Source organism: Protopterus annectens, chromosome 8.part0, assembly GCF_019279795.1.
Source record: "Protopterus annectens isolate FY-2018-M chromosome 8.part0, PAN1.0, whole genome shotgun sequence".
NCBI classification, from domain to species: Eukaryota; Metazoa; Chordata; order Ceratodontiformes; family Protopteridae; genus Protopterus; species Protopterus annectens.
The window spans coordinates 1,325,310,565-1,325,328,590 of NC_056741.1; the positions used below are offsets into that span (position 1 = coordinate 1,325,310,565).

General features: G+C 38.2%; 1 protein-coding gene across 1 annotated transcript in view; it reads right to left on the reverse strand.

Moving 5' to 3' along the window:
* ABCG4 (ATP binding cassette subfamily G member 4) overlaps window positions 1-16,373 on the reverse strand; it is a 682,517-nt gene extending 666,144 nt beyond the window's left edge. The window contains exon 1 of the mRNA XM_044080863.1: window positions 15,539-16,373. The gene's annotated coding sequence lies outside the window, so the exon portion shown is untranslated. The remainder of the gene's footprint in view (window positions 1-15,538) is intronic.
* Window positions 16,374-18,026: the final 1,653 nt, after the last annotated feature.

Below are 18,026 nucleotides of genomic sequence, written 5' to 3' on the forward strand. Positions count from 1 at the left end.
TCATGGCTAAATCTTCATGTAAAGATGTTAATACTTTTAGCCAGAAGTTAGGTACTACATCTGGGCCTGGGGTTTTCCAGTTAGGAGCTTTCCTTAACTTTGTTTCAATCTCTCTGGCCATTACTTCATCCCATTTCATATCCTGTACATTTGAACTTCTTATTCTTTCTTATACGTCCTATATCCATTTAGCATCTTCGTTATGTTCCAAAGGATCTTCATAGATATTTCTTCAAAATGTAAAAATGTTATCTATTTCTTCTTTTTTTGGTGGTGTTTCAGTTCCTTTGCTGTTTCCCCAATTCCATATAAAACATTTTTGGGTCATCAATAAATTGCTTATTTTGTGCTTTTCCTTTATATTTGTCTGCATACTTCTAGATTTTTCTGACTGTGCTGATATTTTTAGTTTATCATTTGCAATAATGCATGATATATCCTGATCTGTCCATCTCTGTTAAATCAAGCAACTCTTCTCTTAGATCATTTTCTTCAGATTCATCCTGTGTCATCTGTTGCACTTTCATATGGGAACTCACTGGCCTATCACTTCACAGCATTGACTGCATCAGATTTGCCACAGTTTCCTGTTCCTTTCCTTGCTGTACAACTCCAGCTGAATATTTGTACTGGTTTCCTATGGAAGAATCCGAAGTATCTTCATATGGCAACTGATCAGAGCTCCACTAGTTTCTCCTTAATTTGGAGATCCATTGCTCTACCCTGCTGTAATGTTATCTTAGATTTTCTACACAAAATCCTTCACTTCACAGGTAATCCCCAACCTTAGTTTCTGTTTCTTTAACTTCTCCATTACTAATCTTGTTTTCTACTTTTTCTCTTTGTTATCTTATTTTTTGTATTGTAAAATTTTCCATGTCCAGATATCTCTGCCTGCATTTCTCTTCAAATATCTTTGGTGCTGCTCTTTTTGTATTAGTTTTGCCTTTTCCTTTGCATAATTATTACACCATATTAAATTTCTTTTTCCTTGGTATGTCCATATTTCTTCTTCAGAAATCTCTTGCTCCTTCTGTTTCTCCTTATTTTGGGAACTTATTGTTCCATCATGCTGTGATATAACCTGTGTTAGACTTTCTACACCAAATCCTTCACTTCGCAAGTATTCCATAACTTCATCTTCTATTTTTTTTAACATCTACTTTACTAATCTTCTGTTCTACATTCCTTCTGTGTGATCTTATTTTTTATTGTGAAATGTTGCATATCTGGATGCCTTTGCCTGTATTTCTCTTTGAATACCTTTGGGACTGCCTTTTGAGTGTTTATTAATTTGAATTTCTCTTTTGCATAAATATTGCACCATATCAGATCTCTCTTTCTTTCCCATGTCCATATTTCTCTTTTATACCTTTCAAAAGTCTTTAGATTTTGTTCTTTATATTTTCTCACTTCCTCAGTCACTTCTTTTTCCAAACAGCTCAAGGTTTCTTGGTCTATATAATGTTTTTCATAAATCTATTGTATTAATTAATACAAATTTTTATTTGAAGTTTCTGACAGTTTTTTTGTGGAAGTATTTTTCTTTCCTCTAATTCTTTTCAATCTTTCTGTACATCTTCTGTATGGAAATTCTGGGATTCTTGCATAATAGTAACAATACATAATTTCTCTCTTATCCTTAATAGTCCACTCTCTCGTCTTTATGACTCTTTCTGACCTATCAGTTTTTGTGAATTTTGTGGACTGCTATTTCTTTCTACAATAGGGGGGGCATCCTCCCCCTTGTTCTGGCCTAGTCCCATTGTAGGAATGTTTCCATGTCTTGAGGATTCTACACTGTCATTTTTTTCCAGTCCAGGCACCAGTACCAGTGTGCCTACCAGGATTGGGCAAGTTTTTATCCTGGGGTTTCTGCACCCAGCTATCTTTTTTTTGTTTTTTAACCTACTTCTGTCCATGATATATGCTACATAAAATACAGTCTATGTATAAGTATCATCTTAGTGAGATTTTGTGAAAAGCAGGGTCCACCTCATGAAGGTACTCACCAAGACTTGAGGATGAATTCAGTTTCAGCAATACTACTCTCCTTTGTTTGTTGACTTATCTCTCCATTCGGACCCCCTTCTGTAAGAGTCAGCTACTGGCCTGAAAACAGAACATCCTAACTCTTGTACAGTTACACTGGAATGTTTCTTGCAACTTCCACAGTCAATATCCTCTCCATCCTACAGTTGCCTTCTTATAGAGCCAACAGAAAAAGCAATGGCATTATAGCATGCTTTTTAACTAACTCACATTGTTTATTTGTATCAGCTCACACTTTTTTATACAACTGAAATGCCATTCAAAACCTTATATTAATCTTCTTACATCTTTAACCTTACAACTGGATTTCCTATGAGCAATATTTTCTATTAAAGTGATCACCATTGGCATCAAACCTTTTTGAACTCGCTTGAAAAAAAAAACTATGATACCACACATCATGAGACACAAGGGTAGTTTAAAAGTGAAGTGAAGCACCAATAGCAATCCTTTGCCACACATTTTGCAATACAGCCTCCTCTAATGAAAGCTAACAAGGCAAGAGACACTTATATGTAGTATCATAATATGAAACATTCATCAGCAAGCTCTGCAAAATTATGACTCCTAAAACAATAAAGGACAAATGTTTGTTATAAACATCTGGCAGTTTATATTAACAGTAACATTACTTATGTGTCTAAGAATGATCAGAGAATATCAAGTTTATTAACCTTTTTTCTCAAAATCACACAAGTGTTGTTATTAGTACTCAGCACATATGCAGGATTTCATGTGCATACCTCTGATGTGATGCAAAAATGTTGGCAGACCAATAATCATAAAGCTGCCACTGACAAGCATTGACATCACACAGATCAGTGAAAAAGCATTCTGACGGTATCCATGCATAACAATATTTGAAAAACAAAATGGCAGATTGGCAAAGGTAAACACGCTCGAGTTCTTATCTCACTCTTTGGAGGCCTTGTCAGCTTTATATAAAAGGATGCCAGATACTTCAACAGAGATATATTTGTTGATGAATGATGGAACACTGTTCTTTTAATCGCGCATAGCAGAGTTGCTAGCTATCAGTTCCCTTACTAAAGCAGAAACATTTCCCTTCTTATGTCGTTGATGGATATTATTCTAAAATTATAGAATATATTGTACAAGCTCATTTACAAAGAAATCATACTATTTTCATTTTTTAGGCAATCATAATGAAACCTCAACAGCAGCAAAATTTCATTAATTTTGAACACTTTTTTAAAACTGCACCTTAAGCAAATGACATGTCTCTTACAAACAAAAGCTACATTTAATACTAAAGAAACACACTGATACTGTGATTCAGGTCAGACTAAATGCACCTCTTATACAGGTAAGGAAATTTGCTACATGTTGTGCCTAACTATGACACACAGCATGCATTTATTTGATTAATATATTTTACTCATCCATTTAGTGTGTGATCCATTTAAACAACTTTAAATGGGTCATTATTTGTATTTATTTATTTATTTAACATTTGTTGACCGGGGAAGTCCAACTAGGACAGAGCCTATTATCAGTGGAGGCCCAGGGAAAAATGCTTCAGATGCATGTCTTTGGAACGTGGGAGGAAACTGGAGCACTCAGAGGAGATCCATACAAATACAGGGAGAACATGCAGACTCTGCACAGAGGGCACCCCAGCCAAGGATCGAACCGGAGAACCTCTTAATGTGAGGCAACAATGGTAACTGTTGCACCACTGAGTTGCCCTAGTTTATGACCTCAGCACTGCACTGTATTCCTTTCTAGACCACAAATGTAGTTTTCTTCCATTGCACTGGGACCAGTTCCTTTAAGGGAGAACCCAGAAGGAGAATCATCCCTTTCTATGAACCAGGCAATGAAGCTGGGGTAGTCTCATTAGCATCAACCTTGGTAGATGCACAGATGACTTTTTTGTATGCTAGGTCTATAACTCTGTATTTTTGGTCAGTAAGCATGGTGAAATGATCTCTATATCAAAGCCAAGATCTTTATGCATTTTTCCATACCCACAATAGTTGGCTGTAGTCCAAGCACTTCATGGGTTGGTCCATATCCAAGTCCCTGTGCATATAGCATGCACTTTCAGGGCCTTCCCCCAAAAGGCCATCATGTGCTGGGACTTAGCCAACTCTCTCCCTCTGAAATGAGTGAGCCATCATGAGCCTTTCACTGCCAACCCTCCTCCACTGGCTCCTCTACTCCTTGGGCTGTTACATAAACCTAATATATTTGGATCACAGCCAATTTTTGGACTTCACCACATACACCTGGGAGATAAAGTAATGGCATAATCTTCTGTGAAGCCCCTTCTCTGGGCCAGTGATCAAGGAGTCTCGATCCTCACCAATGACACCAATGAGGGATGTTCACTTGGAACAAAAGTAAATATACACAGCATTTACAGATGCAGCTGTTTCCCTCTCTTTCTCCAGGCCCTCAATAAGACTCCACACTGGCACTGCTGTAGAGTTGAGTCCTCAGCCGAGTGTTCCAAGCCAAGTTCTCCTCCACCCTCTCTGTGAAATCAGTCCTCTGTGTCCCCATTCCAAGTAGCTCACACAAACACACACACACACACACACACACACACACACACACACACACACACACACACACACACACACAAACCTACACACACCTGGAAAAGGCAGGCACAGATTTACTAGCTAGGCTCAGACTATAAAGTAGATTCACTGCCACCAGCCAGCTACTTTAAGGGTTTTACATGGGTACCCAATTATACTGAGAAAAATTAATACTAATACAAATAGTAGTGTCCGAACAATCCAGCAAGGCTTTCAGGAGCCACCACAGTGTCACCACACAAACATAAGTACTCTCAAAGGATAAACTATTCTCTGAAAGACCAGCCACAATGAAAAGTTTAAATATATTTAATAATACATAATAAAAGAACACAAAAATACTAAATATCTATTTAAAATAAACACCAGAGTTTCAATCACAGGAAATATTTAAAATAACACAGGTGGATAGATTCACTAGAAAAATAGTACTTAACTAATCTCACTATATTTTCCTGACTGATCTAAAGAATTATTGCCCTGTGGTTACTTACTAAAGCAAGGCAAGATGAAGTGGGTAAGTGATCTTCCTTCTTTGTCAGGTTTCAAAAACAGTTGCCCTGAGACTTGCCTTATCTAGTATTAAAACATCATTTTACTGCTGGATTACAGAATGACATCACATACATCTGGTCATCTGATGCTGGTTCCCACACTACCCCCTTTGGTAGAAACGGAACCAGAATTTAGCACATATGTGTTACCATACACACAGATAGAGCTTTGCTGAGATGTGTTATAGCATCTGGAAGCTATAAAACCATTTCAAAACTTCCACCCTTCCAGGGTATCAATTAGTTCACCCCTAAGAACAATACAGTAGGATACCTAGTCCTGGTTTTCACACACATTTTTCTCTGACTGCAATCAGAATTGTAAGATACAATCTTTATGGCCTAAACCAGGTAATTTAACTTCAGACTATTTTTCAAAGTTAGCTGAACTAAGATTAACCTCTTTTCTTCCAGTACCCTCTGTTACAATATATTCCTTAAAACAGTTACAATATATTCTTACATACAGGCCTGTTTCTTTTCTGTCCAGCAGGACCCACTATCAGTATATTTTTAACACAAGCAGTTTTATAAATACATTTTTAACACAAGCAGGTATACAAATGAGTTTGATACAGAAATGGCATATAATTGTTTACAAAACTCCAGCTGGCTATGCTGGCATATGTTACACATCAAATGCTCTACTTCTCCTGGCATAGCTGGCAATACCTCACATTGTCACATCTTCTAAAAGAAAAATGAAGGTAACTGAATTGGAAATGGCATAAGTACACACTTAAACATGGGTTTCTGTTATCTTTAGATGTGTGTTTCTTGCCATAGCAGCATTTAACTAAAATGAAATAAAAATTGCAAACCACTACTGCCTTTTAAATTCTGTTTAAACTATTCCATTGTATAATCTTTTAAACTCTCTTCATAACTCTATATCTTTTTCTTAATATCTGCATCATTGCTGTTTTTACATTAAAGTTATTATTTTGTTATTGTTCTTTTTTAATATATTTCATTCAAATTTTATTAACAAGGATAGAGCACCAATCTAAGTGGACCATTTTCAGGATAGTCCAGAAGTTACAGAACATTGTAGAAGTAGATAAATAATATTATATTAAATAACAAGCAAACATCTAAATATGATAAAATCAACAATAATCAGTAAGATAGGTACAAGCACATAACATACAGAAGAAAGAAAGGAAGTAGCTACAGAGAATATCTTCTGCAAGGATAGTGTATAATAGTTATAACTGAACCAGTAACACGTGTAAAACACAGAAGCAAAGGAAGTATACAAATATGGTCTTAGAGCATAGAGGAAGGAGAGATGGGGATACTGAACAGAACTGAGAAGTCAGGACAGTAGGAAAGGGGAGAGGAAGTAGAATGCAAGGGTTGAAGTGATAGCAGAGGGGATCACCTTCTGAGAGGGATAAAGCTGAGTGTGAAGAGATGGACAGGAGAATTAGTTTATATTAGGCAAAGTTAGTCTAGTCTTGTTTGGATGACCATGGTATCCACATCTGTGTAAGCTGTTATGAAATATACATCCCCCTTATTAATAGTTTTGCTAACACGGAGAAGTTAGGGACAGTGTTTCTATTTGTAAGAGACAGTTAAGATGTCTGACCAGGGCAGTCAGTTTTCTTTTTTATTTAAATGCTGTGATTATATAACTGAGTATTGTTTTCTACTCCTCTTGCAACTGCTTACCTCTGCATATCTGTATGTAAGCACTGTCTTTGCTTTCTTTATTGTTTAAGTACAGCTTTTACTCACATATAAGACCTCATTGCTGGGTATTTACTTATGTACTATTACTTCTTATTTGTGGAAAAGCTATTATTTATTGATGAAGATTGTCTGGCTGTGGTATCTACCTCTACATTACTCTGCGTATTATTATTTTATATTTATTATGATTTATATTGGCTATTACTCAAGAGTGGTACAGTAACTGTTATGTTTGATCCCTAGCCATATCTAAAACAATGGCAATACTACATTGTCAGGAAGAAAACTGTGGAGAATTCAAGAATTCTTACAACATTCCCTGGGAATTGTGTACACTTGTACATAGGTGTGAAGATAATTTGTTTGAAATGCACATTTTAAAATGTATATGTAAGATAAGAGACTTAAATGTTTCTTTATAATTGCAAATATTACATTTTAGAATGTGGGGATTTACCCCAAGGAAAAAAAAACTTTTATTTTTTATTTTAGCTGAAAGTACTTTTGGCTGCATGTACTTTACTGATTTGCTATCGATGGAAAATTGCCGATCTATTGACATGAATCCATTTTTTTTACCTAAAATTACTTATGTAATCTCTGATTGATCAGTAGTATCTGCCAGTCACACTCTAATCCATCACACTTTCATTCACCTGTTATTCATATTAAACTTTTCATCTTCTACAATACCCTGTGTCATTGCTGGAAGCAGTGGGCACCCCTACTCTTATCTGTAAAGGATACAATATAAGAAGGCAGTATCTTGGTACCAGTTAGATCCTGCAAACAGGTTAACACTACTGGCCTGGCAACGGCTTTTACTGCTTATGGAAATCAGTATCAAGGATCTCCTCCTACACTCACATTTTTGGGCATTATTGACTTCTTAAAGTTAACATCAGCTGTGCTTAGCTAATGAGTGAGGGTCAGTGCAGCACCAGCTACTGGTGCTTCCTTGTCCTGAAGAGAAAAACTCCTAGGAAACTTGTTCCTCAAGCTTTCCATAATCATCTCCAGATGTAAGCAATGTCTGCTTCTCAGAAACATGGATTTACCTGGAGAGGAAGCATAATTGTGAGGTATACAGGAAAGATCATAAAACAGATAAAGAATGCTGCTATCACAACCTCCCAAAAGCTCTAGTTAAGTAGGGAAGAGGTAACTAACTGGAATACTGACATGTTACTAACAGAAGATTAAAGGAAATAATGCTCTCCTAAAATGTCATGGTGATGTAGTTCTTCAAACTACAACTTCTTAGGCAGATGCTCTAGAAAGTGTTCAGAGAAGGGATTGCAAATATAATGCATGACATTTGGTACACATAAAAACATCACAAACAGAAGTGCACTCTACATCTTGAAAATAATGAGCAAAAGGGATAACATGGCTGAAAGGTTTAAATATGTACAGAGGTTCAAAAATGTAGGAATAGCAATATAATGGAAAGTGGTGAGTAAGCCAGAACTAAAGGTCACACTATGAGATAATATAATATGTGTCGGTAAAATTTGTGAGAGTACTGACTCATAGCAAGGGTTATGAAGCCCCAGAACAGGAGAAATTCAACAACATAAGGACATGTGACTAAGCTCAGGGGAAAGGTTATGCTAAACACAGAAGTTATGCGAAATAACAGAGATGGGCAAACTAAAGAGGACAGATGGGGTGACTGAAGCCATCAGACGTTTATGACATAAGCTTTCTATGAGCAGCTTGTAATATCAAAAAATTCATTTACTAGGAAGAGAATATAAGAATAAATGAAACACAACAATACACTTCACACAAAACCTCCCAGTAATAAATACACATCACGTATTCAAAAATGAATGAAGTGTAAGGCATCTCTTGAATATTTCACTCAAAAATGGTTCCTAAAACTGAGAAAAAAATTCTGCTAAAGAAGAGAGGAGGACTCATAGGCTTGCCATTCTTCTTCCAGAAGTTAAGATCATTTGCCAACTATTGTTCTGATTGTTAATTACAATCTGGCACTGCCTTCATAGAGGTTACTTTTGTTTGTTTTGTGCTTGCATGCCTGTTTGTATCAGCAGAAACTGATGCCAGTGGAGTCTATGTTTTTGCATTTTTTGTTTTTCTCATGTAGTTCTTTGCTCAGCAGTCCCACTGATGATGTCTAGCTCAGCACTTTGGCTTCCTTCACTGGATTAATAATTCAGGCTAGGGCTCTGGGCTGGACTAAGTAACTCTCCAGTAGAGCTGCCTGCATCCCTGTGAGTTGAACCCGACACAACAGTAGCAAAGAAAAGAGAGACAGAGATAGCGACAGAAAGAAGCCAATAAGAAACAGGAAAAAAGTGTCCTTTCATTTCATGACATTCTGATTATTTTGCCTTGAAAGTCACACTTTGCATATGCTCTGATAATATGAAGTTCAACAAGTCTCCTTTCAGAGCTTTAATAATCTCAATCCATTTAAAAAAATAATTTCTTCTGTAAAATACTGATTACAAATGAGACGGACTTGAAACGAGAATATGCTGACCTGTAAATGACCACATCAGTAATAATTTTCATACATCAGCAAACAATGTTTTTCTTTAAATTCCAGTGCATCAGTGAAAACCGAAAAATAAGCCAGATTAAGATAACTATCATGTTTTTATTCATACAAAATTGAATAAAATGTGAAAAAATGTTGCTCAGAGAGTAACATTAAATGAAAGACTAGTGTATATTTCCTGGGAAAACTCAAAAGTACACATCTGTTCTCTAGAAGCAGCAAAGGTGTTTTAAGAAGCACAAATAAAAGCTGGTTAACGGTCACAGACAGAATGTTGTACAAAAGCTTTATTTTATTGGCATGATGGTAAAGCTGCTGCAGAGAATGTCTAGAGAAGTGTGGCAACTAACATGGGCTGATAAGTTGATAGAGCAGGTGCACAGGTAAAGGAACTGCATGATTAATTAACTAATGACACCACTGTCTGGGAAAGAGCAAATCATTTTCATGGAGCTAGACTTGAACCTGTATTAATTCTCATTATGACAGATGACAGTTCACGTTTATTACTGGTTTGAGATTGCCTATGCCTACACAATGTTCTTACAGTATTCCAATAGCCTGTTTTTTTCAGACCTCACAGAGGAACATCATATTCTTGACAAGCATGGCCCAATTCGTACAGGACACTCCTGCTTTCTTCTTCTTATTTGTTCCCTTCCTGACAGTGGTTCTCAATTGATCTAATGTGGAATAAACATCCTTTTTGATGTATCTTAGCATTGGCTGTAAGAAGCATGCAGGAATAAATTTTCCCAGGTAGTGAGCACCTGTTCCATATACCTTCCAGATCATAAGACTGTACTAGTCTACACATGTGGAATATGTGATGACCACATAGCATCTACAGTGGTAGAAGTCATACATGCACCCTCTGCTGTGGCATACTACAGTGGCAGAAATCATACATGCACCCTCTGCTGTGGCATACTACAGTGGTAGAAATCATACATGCACCCTCTGCTGTGGCATACTACAGTGGTAGAAATCATACATGCACCCTCTGCTGTGGCATACAGTGGTAGAAATCATACATGCACCCTCTGCTGTGGCATACTACAGTGGTAGAAATCATACATGCACCCTCTGCTGTGGCATACTACAGTGGTAGAAATCATACATGCACCCTCTGCTGTGGCATACTACAGTGGTAGAAATCATACATGCACCCCCTGCTGTGGCATACTACAGTGGTCGAAATCATGTATGCACCCTCTGCTGTGGCATACTACAGTGGCACAGAATTACATCAGTGTCCCTTTTCTCATAATCCATTGAACAGCATGCCCTACATCTGTTTTCTTCTGACACTTTGCCGCTGTACATAGTGCCTCTACTAATGGCTGCGTTACCCACAGATGTCACACTACATATTTCCTGCACCAGGAAAGCATCCCTCAGATCCTTCCATTTCCCCTAGTTGACCCTCTGTCATGTCACATTCTGTCATTAATCAAAAGGTTCATCTCCACTGTCAGTTAGATTGCCAGATGGCTGTTTGTATATTTTCTCTGTGGCATATCTCTCCATATCTGTTATGACTACAAAGGCTTTCCTAATTAACTGTTAAACACATTGCTCATTCTTACAAATGGCCCTATGCTGAAGGTGCCAACTTTTTTACTCCCCCCACAATCACAATTCAGGCCTTTTACCTCTTCCACACTAAAATAAATTCCAGAAAGTAACCTACCAGATCTTGTGTATTGCTCAATTTTTCCAAACAAGCTCAGACATCACTACAGTGTTACTGAAAACCTTACTGTTTAGTACTTATCAACAGTACCACATTAGAATGGGTATGCTTCCCTCCTTCCATCAAGATCCACTGTCTATGCCTCTTATCAAGTATGTACCTTTAAGGCTGCCTCATATTACACCACTAATATCCCAGTGAAAATAAGGCATTACAAGTGAGTTCATTTGGGAAAACGTTAATATGTAATGCAAAGGGAAGCATAGCTGACACACATTCCTAAAATTCTACATTACAGACCTAAGAACAAATGCACCTGGCAAAGTTGAGGTTCTCCTAAATATGAACAGAACACATAGCAAAAGATCACTGGACAGATACAACTGATAATCAGTGTCATCTGCTGGAGTCATATAGGAAGAAAACCACTGTTTTATTCTCCTAGCTGCAATTTACACAGTGTAGTCATGGCAATCCTGTAATCAGAATAGGGCAGCAACAGGATGCAGTTAAAACAATACCATCTTTGAGGAGTAGAAAGAAGGTGTAATGATGGCAACCTCATCATGTGACCTGGGCATAAAGCTGTAGCAGTAGGGCAGAAACATGAACTGTCCTCATGCAGTTTAGTAACTAGAGTTCAAAACTGGTGGCAAAACCTCCACTAGACAGCAGAGTAAATTGTGCACAATGAACAGCTGAAGCAAATGAACATGCACTCCCTGGAGGATAGTGGGAAAGAAATAAGGAAGGGCCATGTCTTACGTATCATAAAGAAAACAATAAATCGGACAGAGAAAGATGTGTTTTCAGCATAGCAGCAATCACATCACAAAGGGACACAATTTCATTCTCGTGGGAGGTAGATGTACAGAAAATGTCAGATACTACTTTTCTATTGACACAGTAGTAAATACTTGAACTGTACAAGCCAAAAGAGATCATGTAGATGAAGATGACAGGTAAGTTTCAAACAAGTAGGGACAATATGCAAGCAGAGTAAGGTGAGGATGACAATACAGCTGGGCTTTTCTGAAGAATTCTGGGTAGGGGGCATAAGTAGAAGGACAATAAGGTTGGGGAAGGTTTCTCTGAACCAAGAAGTATGATTTTGTTTGCCTTCATTGTGTTCATGTATATTCAGATTATACCATACCTGTGTAAATTTATGACATCCTATTAGCTAATGAAGCTTACAAATAACATGTTGTGTAATAACATCAGTATCTTTAGATAAGCCACAGAGTAAAACTAAATAATATTCGCGTAGCCCACAGATTCAGACAACTATCATACAGCACCATCGTTGGCAATCTGATTATCCTGCACTGGCTATGACATCATTGCAATAATTCTGTGCTAGGCACATCGCTAGTAAAACACAAACCACTTCAGGATTGCTTTGCTCTACAGCAGTCCAGCTTAAACTCATGAAGTCAAACCTACTCTTCTCAGGTTTTTGCAAAGAAGAAAAAAAAACAATACTTGTCTGTCAACAGTGGCGCCCCTATAAATTCTCCAGATGTAAAAGTAACACATATTTGTTTCAGATGCTTTTATTAAAACAAATTAGCAACTACCAGTATGTTGTCCAGTCAGTGTCAGTTGAAAACATTGCTGACATGATGAGGGTCATGAATGTCAGCAGAGATCACATGTAGTACTAACTAATGGTACATTTACATTAAGCGCTGTTCACATTGCTGACACACAAAAAGTTTAAATAAATTAATGTATAAAAAGAAAAGAAAGTTCAAAAGGCATTGCGACAGTTTCACAAAGGGTAGAAAAAGCTACAGGAAGTGTTAGCAGTACTCAGCCCTTGTTTTGTTGTCTGTTCTGATATTGATGTTTCAAACTTCTAAAAACCTGTATAAGATATGGAGTAAAGGACACCTACTGGACATTAATCGCTATCTAAACACTTTGGATTGTTCCTACTTTAATCTGATTTCTTCCAACGTCTCAAGGACAGGACATGTAGAAGAGCTAATCAGTTATCAACAACCACCTTACCACTTTATGCTTCTATCAAATATTAGAAATGAGTACCTGTAATACCAACAAGTACATCATAGCAGTGTGCAGTGACATCAGAATATCTGGCATCATCTCTTGTTTCTAAAGCCTAGTAGTGAAATTGTACACAGTAACTCATGCTTTGCCTTGACATTGCATTACTCATGATTGGCTGACGACACAACCATTATGTTAATGCTGATGAAAGCTGAAGAACAGTACATGGAAATGAGAATAAGCCAGTGGGAGGAGGTCACATTGTCCCATGCTCTGGCAGCCGATGGCAGTAGACTGCCTCAAACTGCCTTGGTTAAGGCCATGAGTACACACCCATGCTTCTTTGGGTGTTTTAAGTCTGATTGCACAGTGGCACCTTCTTCAGGAAATCCAGACCCACTCCTCAGACAGATAGTTTTAAGCCATTCTCATATTCATGCCTAGAAACTACCTGGCAAAGCACTCTAATACAAACTATTGCCTTGAGTTAAGTTTGATGACTATACAAAACCTCTGAGAAAGGTTGTGAAGGGGCTCAGAGGTACAGGGTTACCACCTGTCCCACTTTGCGAGGGACAATCCCTCTTTGGGCAGTTGTGTCCTGCAAAAAAATTATAAAAATGGCAAATGTCCAGAGATTTTAGGACAAAATTATTTCCTATATTTTATGTAATAGTTGCATAAAACAGTTATTCTGTGTCTGAAACACCTAAATATTATAAGAAACAGAATACACAACTAAAATGCTACAAGAATAAGCTTTTATTTAGGCAAAAGGTGAAGTTCTGTCCTTTGTACTGGCCATGGGTATGTTTTAGCCTGCAAAATCTGACATTTCTACCAAAAATGTCCCACTTTGGGCATTTGAAAAGGTGGCAACCCTACAGAGGTATCATTCAAAACAGGAGTCTAGAAAAAGAGATGCAGTACTGAAAAGTAAGGAAAGACTCTGATTAGAGACATTTCATCAAACTTTGCAGCACCCAGTTCAAGTCAAGTCACAGAAGACCTTTAAAGTATTACACACTGAAGTAGCCTGTAGTTCTGAAATACTTAATTATTAATGGAATCTCTAAGTATCCCATAATATCTTGTGATGTAAAATACATCCAAGTTCATCCTGTTCATAAAATATTTATCCAGTTATTTTTATGGTACCTGCTAAACCCCCCACCCCCATTTCCTTGCCAAAGGCAATTATTTATTTCCTGCTGAAATGTTCTATGGTCAGTTTCAGCTATAACATGGCTATCAAAGAATGCTACTTGGTCACAAACAGGACTAGATTTTAGAATGCTAGGTGCTGCAGAAAAGATCATTTCCGTTTACCTTAGACAACCCCTGTAATGTACCACCAGCAAACTGCTACACCATTATCATACTTGGTAACAACATTAACAACCAGTATTCAGCATAATTAAACATGTCCCTAAGAACATGCGAATACATGTAAAATCACAGTATCCGTTTGGCACTTACAAATAAGGTGTGAAAAATAATTCCCCTCACCAATAATTCCTTTCTTATGTTGTACGTTTTCAAGGCACTGAACTACAGCACCTGCAATTTTAACTAAAATACCATACATAGAAAAGTAACAGAAAATCTTCCAGCCTTTACAATAAATGCATACAGCCTCAAATGTCAATTCCAATCTTCTTTTCCATCCTAAAATGTTAAATCTATGCTAACCACTGCCTACCAACCTTGAGAATTTATACTAAGCAAAAGCTTCCCAGCAGATTATGTTACCATCAAGGATATGAGTGACTGAATAAGCAAGTTACACAAACGGGCAGCTGGCTATTTCAAAAAGGAGTAGGACAATTGTTAATATTTGCAGACGGCAGAACTCTGAACACACAGTTTCCATTTATTCATATTTAAATTCTGTACTCATCAGGTTCACTGCTCCAGCCTCAGTCTCTCGGACAAAAATGGGTGCTTGCAGAAGGACAACATTTGCTCTTTGTGCCCTTGAGGTTTATCTACGAAATGAGATGTGAAATTCCAGGACTACAAGGACTTTAATCCAAGCAGCATTCGTTTCAGTTAAACAGAATAATATGTATGTCCTGCATATGGTAAATTGCGGCAGGGGTCCACTTCTCACAACACCCCCAGATGCACAAAGTAAAGGGAGATACACAAAAGATGGGTCACCTGTTTGTCAGTATACGGAAGAGCTAGATGCTCTGCATCGCTGGGAATTGTCCAAAGTAATGATGGGGAACAATTTCACTGCTCCCTTCCCCCTCCCTCCCGGCCTGGGGCAACTACCCTACCCCAGCATTCATATTATGCTGTGCTATGCAATTTGCCCAGCAACACATTGTCCAATGTGTTGCTGCAGAAGGAACCACGGCTGCGCTCACTTACGAATGGGCACAGTATAGTACTGCTATATATCCTTCTCACCTACCTTAGGGCTAGCTGCTGCACGACCTTGTCCTTGATGCTCTTGCTGGACCTAAGGGGCAGATCAGGGGCTGTCGTCCCAGTTCCCCTTCTGGTGCTCCAGCCTCCACCTTCCACCCCCAATGCATGGGGGTCTTCCAAATAAATATCCTTCAGCTGGATTCGGATTCGTAAGTCTGTCCCACTATCCCACGTTCTAATCTTATGGATTCAGGCGTCCGGTTGCAGAATGTTTATATACTTTTTGTTATTTAATTATTACGGTTATTTAGAGATTGCCCTAACTGTCCCAAAGTCCCCAAGGATGCTCTGCTCCCTTGATGTGATGCTGTTGATAAGGCTGTTTCTTTTTGCTGATGGTCTAGGATGAGTGGTCCAATAATGCCGGTTCCGTGAGTTTCCAGTAAATCAGATATGTAGCTCAAAATGTTAAGCTCTGCCGGTAAAATGAACTCCCTGCAGCAGGTAGACACTGTAACCGGCACTGTCGGCTTCTGCTCCGAGCAGAGACAGGGAGGAGGCTCAGCTTGTGTTTACAGCCGCATACGAAAAAGGCACATCTTAAAGGGGACGCACCCCTCCTCAGCTCCAGTGCTTTGTGTTATCATTAGCAGGAAACCCAGCCCGGCAAAATGTTGGAAGCAATGGCACGAAAGCTAAGTCAATTACAAAATAATCCGCTACACTGTAAATATACTTTGAAGATGAGGTAAAATGAATACATAAATCAACGTTTATGAAGCAGTTATTTGTTCTTGGCATTTAAGACTTTTTAACTTTCTCTACAGCGTTATAGCTGCAGTATCACGTTCCTGAATTCGAGATAGTGTCTTCTATTTAACTTTATTGGAAGAGCTGTACCTGTACGTGGCATTATACGATTGCAATTTCATTGTCTGAACATTAAACACGCAATATAAATAATGCCTCTATATTACACAACTAATCTATAACAGTTCCAGCCATTCGTTGCCCTTTAGCCACTTGCAACCCCGGCCCACTCTCTTTTCTTCATAATTTCTGTTATTACTAACGCATTTCCTTGTATCAGGTCCCCCTGCAACTATTTACCCGCTCAACATATCTCCAACATCGCTTGCCTTTTTCTGCGTCTTCTTTGAGTCTGCATTGAATAATTGCGGCACCCTCTTTTTATTTATTTTCTCCAAATGTGTCTTCCTCACATCTTCTGGATCCTTCCATTTTCTTATTACTGTACTTAATTTACTGTGCAATAGACATCACAATTATTTATTTGCACAAGCAAAAACACCCCCCATAACTGCTTTCTTACCTCACTATCAATTTGTCCAGTTGTGCCCTGGCTCATAGACACTTACAGCATGTGAAGAGACTGTCTGCGCCTCCCACATATATCTCCAGTACTTGTCCACAGCCATCACCCCCTGTGTCTTGAACCATACTTCAGTCTTGTACCACTCATGGAATAGTCTGAGCTGGAGGTCACATTGCATCCACCATTCTAGACTTTTTATGTACCTCCCATGCTCCCACACTTCAGTTTCCCATATTCATAAGGAGATGCTGTCTGTTTTGTATAAGGTCTAAGCCAAGATTTTTGATATTCCAACCCCTACCCTTTGCCTACTGTGCACAAATCTCACATCGGGTCCTTTTCTTTTTTCTAGTCTTGACCTGTCTCCCACCCCTTCTTTCACATTTTTACCATAATATGCCAACTATTCCCCAGCCCATAGTTCTCTCTTAACAACTCATGCCTCTTTACCACTTTCTGATCTCCATCATATCTTCATGTACATAATTTCCTGTGTGTTACAGCCTTCTTGTTTCAGCTTTTCCACTATCACCACCAACTTCTCATTAAACCACAGTTATGTTCTTTTTCTTACATACCTCCCAACTTCAACATCATCTTTCTTCTTTCTCTTTTTACACTCCTCACATGCTCTTTTACCTTCCTGTTTCTCCAGACCAAAGCATGCTACTAGCTCTCCATTCCTTTTCTTTACAATTTAGGGTACATTTAGTTTACCAGAGCCACAAACCTTTCAATTCCTGGTTGCCTCCAGCCCTCATTTATTTTCAACTCAAAACTAAAGTCTGCCTATTCTAACCTTCTACTCTGCAACAAGTATACTGCATATTCTCCAGATCTCTGCACAGACTCTGTCTTCAGCACCAACAATGAATGATTGCTTGGCAATAAATAAAAACTGTGACACTGTCATCATCTTCACTTTCTTCATTTCTCTGTCAGGAGATTATTCCTTCCAGCTGTCTGATTCCTCGCATTTTCGATAAGATTTTTTCCCATTTTCACACAAAGTCATTTCCAAACTAGAGTATATCTTCAGTGACAGATACCTAGCAACTCCCCTGCCATGAACAGAAGCAGCTCCATAAGAAATAAAATGCACATCCCTGAAAAAAGTAATCTTATAGACTTTGCTAGATGGCATACCAAACCAGTCCTCCCCTAATTCCACCACAATTTTTCAAGAATATCTTCC